The sequence below is a fragment of the Physeter macrocephalus genome, chromosome 4, assembly GCF_002837175.3.
Source record: "Physeter macrocephalus isolate SW-GA chromosome 4, ASM283717v5, whole genome shotgun sequence".
Taxonomy (NCBI): Eukaryota; Metazoa; Chordata; class Mammalia; order Artiodactyla; family Physeteridae; genus Physeter; species Physeter macrocephalus.
This window is the reverse complement of record NC_041217.1, coordinates 53,056,168-53,063,399: the sequence shown is the minus strand read 5'-3', so window position 1 is coordinate 53,063,399 and position 7,232 is coordinate 53,056,168. Positions and strand designations below refer to the sequence as shown.

Here is a 7,232-nt window from a genome sequence, read left to right as displayed (position 1 = left end):
AAGACAAGGATGCCCACTCTCACTACTATTATTCAACATAGTTTTGGAAGTTTTAGCCATAGCAATCAGAGAAGAAAAAGAAATAAAAGGCATCCAGATCAGAAAAGAAGCAGTAAAGCTGTCACTCTTTGCAGATGACATGATACTATACATAGAAAATCCTGAAGATACTACCAGAAAACTATTAGATCTAATCAATGAATATGATAAAGTAGCAGGATACAAAATTAATGGACAGAAATCTCTTGCATTCCTATACACTAATGATGAAAAATCTGAAAATGAAATTAAGAAAACCCTCCAATTTACCACTGCAACAAAAAGAATAAAATAGGAATAGACCTACCTAAGGAGACAGAAGAACTGTATGCAGAAAATTATAAGACACTGATGAAAGAAATTAAAGATGATGCAAACAGATGGAGAGATATACAATGTTCTTGGATTGGAAGAATCAACATTGTGAAAATGACTATTTTCTGGGAGTGAACTCCCAGAGCATGGTTTTCACATGTGCTTGAAATATGATGAGTCCGTGTTCCCCCAAAACTCATAAAAATCCAGTAATAGCCCAATATTTAATGTATGAAAAAGCTACCTAAATCATAGGGGAATGTTGCACAGTCAGTAGGGGCACAATCAATTTTCATATCTAATTCTTGTTTTTATTTCACATTTGTGATTGTAAATGCATATGTAGCCATATCAACATTAACATCAATATATGGTTTCTATAGGAGATTCTCAAAAGGTAGGAAGCCTGTCTGTCTTACTAGCATTTTGCAAAACTCAGCACATTGCTATGTGCAGGGGCATTCAAATCATGAAATATCTCAGAAATTAGTCTATGGGTGATGCTTGTTATTTTTACAGGTTTTGCTTAGTGATTACCCACTCAGACTTTCTCACACTCTGTTATTCTAGAGCACTGGTTTATTAAATGTGAGGAGTAAAATGCCTGCAGTAGAAATAAAACAATCAGAGTGGTTGATGCAACAGAGAGAGAGAGAGAAGAGAAGAGAAGAAAAAAAGAAGGGTGAGTAATTCCAATTCACTCATAGTGGGTCATGCTTCTTAACTCAGCTACAGGGAAATCCCAATTCATGCAAAAATAATTCTGTCTTTATTATTCCATAATCTAAGGGTGCCTATGGTGATTTGAGCCCTCCTTTTCTGAAAAGAGAAGATCAGCACACATGTCTTAACAATACATTCCTCTTGTTCCTACTGAAATGTTATATTAGTGACCACATTTGATTGCAGTATAACCTGGCTTGGGCCCCCTGCTGGGATCTTACAGACCATTGTTAATGCAGACTCCTTCAGGGGCTGTAATTTGGGACTCAATTTGCTGTAAAATTGTCCTAAGTGTCACCTTAGTAATCGAAGATCATATGACCCGTGAAACACATTGAACTGAAAGATGGCACCTCTTGGAAATTAATGTCAAATTGTCTCCAATAGTAAAAAGGCCCTAGCCATTGTATGTGAAGTGAATGTTGTTGTACCTGAGATGGTAAGGGGTTAAGAGGAGGGTGCTCCACCCACATGCCTTGAGCTGGGCCTACAGGGTCTCAGAAAAGAGCCTTCCCCAGTAAATATCTCAAGGCTCAGCACACAGACTGGTCAGCCCAGCAAACCCTCTGGTTGATTTTGATGGCACTTACCTTCTTTTTAACCAAAAATACACATGTGGTTTAGCAAAGGATTTTTATTCTGATTGTACATATAAAGGCTGTTTAAATGTCAAATCTGGCCAAACAAAAGGCAGTTTGGCTAATCACTAGGGAAATGCAAATCAAAAGCACAATGAGATACCACTTCTCACCCATTAGAATGGCTAGTATTAGGAAGGAAGGGAGGAAAGGAAGGAAGGAAGGAAGGAAATAACAAGTGTTGGCAAGAATATGAAGAAGTTGGAACCCCTGTGCATTGCAGAGAGGAATGTAAAATGGTGAAGCTACTGTGAAAAACAGTACAGCAGTTCCTCAAAAAATTAAACATAGGATTATCATATGTAATTCCACTTCTGGGTATGTACACAAAAGAATTGAAAGGAAGTACTTGAAAAGACATCTGTATGCCAATGTTCATAGCAGCATTATTTACAATAGCCAAAAGGTTGAAACAACCCAAATGTCCATTGACTGAAAAACAAAATGTGATATATATGCAACACACACACACACACACACACACACACACACACACACACACAGGCATGTTTTGTTAGCCTTAAAAAGGAACTAAATTCTGATACATGCCACAACCTGGATGAACCTTGAAGATTTGCTAAGTGAAATAAACCAGAAACAAAAGGACAGGTATAGTATGATTCTATTTATATCTAGAATGGTCAAATTCATGGAGACAGAAAGTAAAATGGTGTTTTCAGGAGGCTGCAGGGAAAGCGGAATGAAGGGTTATTGTTTAATGGGTATAGAATTTCAGTTTTGCAGATGAAAAGAGTTCTGGAGATTGGTTGCACAACAATTGGAATGTACTCAATGTCATGGAACTTTACGTTTAAAAATAGTTAAAATGGTGATTTGCTTGTTATATATATGTTACTATAATTTCTTTTTAAAAGTGGTGATTTAGTTGTCAAAATATTAGAGTTGTTTATGTGGACAAAAAAATAAACGTGTGGAATCTGCCCTGGAAAAACCTAGGCATTCAGATAGCCCCCTTGTAACTGTGTTATAGGTAAGACAACTCAAGACCAGGAGACCCTGGAGAGAAGCAGGCAGAACCATAGAGATGGAGAGAAGGGGGGGTGTCTGTCTCTGTCCCTAGCATCGTGTGCAGTGGTGACTTGCTCACCTTTACCTGATGGCTCTGGCTCCAGAGAAGGCCAGCCCTAGTGCCTTTGTCTATCCCAGAGGCTGTTTTGGAAACTTCAGCCAAATCAGTCCTTTGCAACCTTATTCTACCGCAGATACTTTTGTTGTTCCTTCTTTTCATGGTGACTCTGTTGATTCTGAATTTAGCCAAGCTGAGTGGGATGGCCTGCATAAGGGCCCTTGAATACATTGCCTTCATTCTCACATATGTCTTACCCCCACCTCTCACCCCAGTACAAGGCATAGGCAGCAACATTCCCCCATGTGTTCTACAGCAGATTTAAGAGCCAAACTTACCCTGACAGTATTAGAACTATAAGCCATAGCATACAGGCACTCTTAAGTGATTCTACTATAAAAAAAATTCCAATGATTTATCTGATCACTTGGAGGGACCAGATACAGTATATAATGATCTTTTTACAAATGCGAGAGTACTTTTAATGAAGCAAAATCCCCTTGAGCAGAGATCAAGTCAATATTTTTTATCCCATTATTCAAGGTATTTTATACTTTGGCTTCAACTCTTCCCACTACACTGATATCAAAAGAGACTGTGAGAAGCTGAAAAGCTGAGCAGCACTTTGAACAGCTTCATGGGAATATGGGACAAAAACTGGGTCTAGGGCTCAACAACAGGGACCTGATAATCCCCTCTACTTTGGGTTGTGACCCCAAAGGGCTATTCCCTAGGAGTAAGGGTGAACTGGGGTAGACTGCAACTCAGCACAAATCATCTCAATTCTTGAAAATAGACTAAAGTTATCTAAGATTGCTACTTTGCATAGCCAAGATAACATTTTCCTATGTCTTATTTCTATAACTTTTTATAACAATGGTAACACTCAATTAAAATATAATCAGGCATACAAAACAACTTGAAGGAAAACCAAAAGAAACAACATATACTTCAAACAGACAGTTACATGGAGGCCCAGGTAATGGCATGATCAGATGCAGACTTTAAAATAAATAAGCTTAATATAGTCAAAAAGAAGAAAAACAAAATTAAGAATTTGTACAGAAACTGGCTATTCTAAAACAGAACTTCTGTAACTAAAAAATAAAGTAGCAAAAAGTAAGAACTAAGTAGTTAGGTTTAATAGCAGATTAGACTCAGAGAAAGAAAGAACTAATAAACTGGAAAAAAATTAAATGAAAATATTCAGGATGAAGTGACATAGTCAAAAGAATGGAAAATGCAAGAGCGGGTAAGAGACAAGGGGGACACAGAAAGAAGGTCTAACATATACGGAATTTGAGTCTCTGAAGAAGCAAGATAATGAATCAGAAGCAATAGTTGAACAGATATTTGCTGAGACTTTTCCGTAACAGATGAAAGACATCAAACCACCACTGGTTCAAGGAGACCTACAAACTCCAATTAGGGTAAATGAAAAGAAATCCCAAATTGGACACGTCACAGTAACACTGCTAAAAAGGAAAAACAAAGAGCTATATGGAGAAAGAAAACATTATCAAAGAAGCAACAATAGAACAATATATGACTTCTCAACAGAAAATGTGGAAATTGAAGACAATAAAATAAAATACTCAAGTGCTGAATGAAAGTATCTGCCACCTAGAATTCCAATGAAAATATACTTCAAAATTGAAGGTGAAATGAAGCCATTTTCAGACAAACAAGAACTGAGAGAATTCATTATCAGCAGATCCACCATTAAGAAAATACTAAAGGTGGGCTTCCCTGGTGGCACAGTGGTTGAGAGTCCGCCTGCTAATGCAGGGGAAGGGGGTTCGTGCCCCGGTCCGGGAAGATCCCACATGCCACAGAGCAGCTGGACCTGTGAGCCATGGCCACTGAGCCTGCGCGTCCGGAGCCTGTGCTCTGCAACAGGAGATGCCACAGCAGTGAGAGGCCTGCAAAAAAAAAAAAAAAGAAAAAAAAGAAAATACTAAAGGGAATTTTTTTCAGGAAAGTGACACCAGATGGAGGTTCAGAAATGCAGAGAGAAATGAGCAAGAAGTAGGGTAAAGGTGGAAAATCTAAGTGAACATTGATGCTGTAAAACAACAATCTCATGGGATTTAAAGTATTTAAATAATACAAATACACAACAAAGATAGCATGCAAATCAGGAGAAATTAAATGAGCATAAATTCTAAGTTCATTGCATTGTTTGGGAGGCAAGTAAAAGTACTAGGAAGTATTAGACATTGGTAAGTCAAGGACACATTTTGTAATTTTTAAGTAATCACTAAAAAATAGTATGAGGGAGAGGGCAGGCAGCAGAAGCAAGAAAAGTGACAATTCTGCAGCCTGTGGAAAGAAAACCACATTCACAGAAAGACAGACAAAATGAAAAGGCAGAGGACATTGTACCAGATGAAGGAACAAGATAAAACCCTAGAAAAACAACTAAATGAAGTGGAGATAGGCAACCTTCCAGAAAAAGAAATCAGAATAATGAGAGTGAATATGATCCAGGACCTTGGAAACAGAATGGAGGCAAAGATCTAGAAGATGCAAGAAATGTTTAACAAAGACCTAGAAGAATTAAAGAACAAACATCTAGAAGAATTAAAGAAAAAACACCTAGAAGAATTAAAGAACAAACACACAGAGATGAACAATACAATAACTGAAATGAAAAATACACTAGAAAGAATCAATAGCAGAATAACTGAGGCAGAAGAACAGATAAGTGACCTGGAAGACAGAATGGTAGAATTCACTGGTGCAGAACAGAATAAAGAAAAAAGAATGAAAAGAAATGAAGACAGCCTAAGGGACCTCTGGGACAACATTAAACACACCAACATTTGCATTATAGGGGTCCCAAAAGGAGAAGAGAGAGAGAAAGGACCAGAGAAAATGTTTGAAGAGATTATAGTCAAAAACTTTCCTAACATGGGAAAGGAAATAGCCACCCAAGTCCAGGAAACGCAGAGACTCCCAGGCAGGATAACCCCAAGGAGAAACATGCCAAGACACATAGATATCAAACTGACAAATATTAAAGACAAAGAAAAATTATTGAAAGCAACAAGGGAAAAACAACAAATAACATACAAAGGAACTCCCAAAAGGTTAACAGCTGACTTCTCAGCAGAAACTCTACAAGCCAGAAGGGAGTGGCACGATATTTTTAAAGTGATGAAAGGGAAGAGAACCTACAACCGAGATTACTCTACCCGGCAAGGATCTCATTCACATTCAATGGAGAAATCAAAAGCTTTACAGACAAGCAAAAGCTAAGAGAATTCAGCACCACCAAACCAGCTCTACAACAAATGCTAAAGGAACTTCTCTAAGTGGGAAACACAAGAGAAGAAAAGGACCTACAAAAACAAACCCAAAACAATTAAGAAAATGGTAACAGGAACATACATGTCGATAACTACCTTAAATGTGAATGCATGAAGTACTCCAACCAAAAGACACAGGCTTGCTGAATGGATACAAAAACAAGATCCATATATATGCTGTCAACAAGAGACCCACTTCAGACCTAGGGACACATACAGACTGAAAGTGAGGGGATGGAAAAAGATATTCCATGCAAATGGAAATCAAAACAAAGCTGGAGTAGCAATACTCGTATCAGATAAAATAGACTTTAAAATAAAGAATGTTACAAGAGATGAGGAAGGACACTACATAGTGATCAAAGGATCAATCCAAGAAGAAGATATAACAATTATAAATATATATGCACCCAACATAGGAGCATCTCAATACATAAGGCAACTGCTAACAGCTCTAAAAGAGGAAATCGACAGTAACACAATAATAGTGGGGGACTTTAACGCCTCACTTACATCAATGGACAGATCATCTAGACAGAAAATTAATAGGGAAACACAAGCGTTAAATGACACAATAGTCCAGATAGATTTAGTTAATATTTATAGGACATTCCATCCGAAAACAGCAGATTACACTTTCTTCTCAAGTACACGTGAAGGATTCTCCAGGATAGATCACATCTTGGGTCACAAATCAAGCTTTGGTAAATTTAAGAAAACTGAAATCATATCAAGCATCTTTTCTGACCACAATGCTATGAGATTAGAAACCAATTACATGGAGAAAAACGTAAAAAACACAAACACATGAGGCTAAACAGTACATTACTAAATAGCCAAGAGATCACTGAAGAAATCAAAGAGGAACTCAAAAAATACCTAGGGACAAATGACAATGAAAACATGACGATCCAAAACCTATGGGATGCATGAAAAGCAGTTCTAAGAGGGAAGTTTATAGCAATACAATCCTACCTCAAGAAACAAGAAAAATCTCAAATAAGCAATCTAACCTTACATCTAAAGGAACTACAGAAAGAAGAACAAACAAAACCCAAAGTTAGTAGAAGGAAAGAAATCATAAAGATCAGAGCAGAAATAAATGAAATAGAAACAAAG

The 7,232-nt window shown here is 37.4% G+C and overlaps 1 long non-coding RNA gene across 1 annotated transcript in view; it reads left to right on the top strand.

Moving 5' to 3' along the window:
- The first annotated feature begins 928 nt into the window (after positions 1-928).
- Positions 929-7,232, top strand: part of LOC129392063 (uncharacterized) — a 17,815-nt gene continuing 11,511 nt past the window's right edge. Inside the window, exon 1 of the long non-coding RNA XR_008617089.1 lies at positions 929-1,036. This is a non-coding gene — a long non-coding RNA (uncharacterized lncRNA). The remainder of the gene's footprint in view (positions 1,037-7,232) is intronic.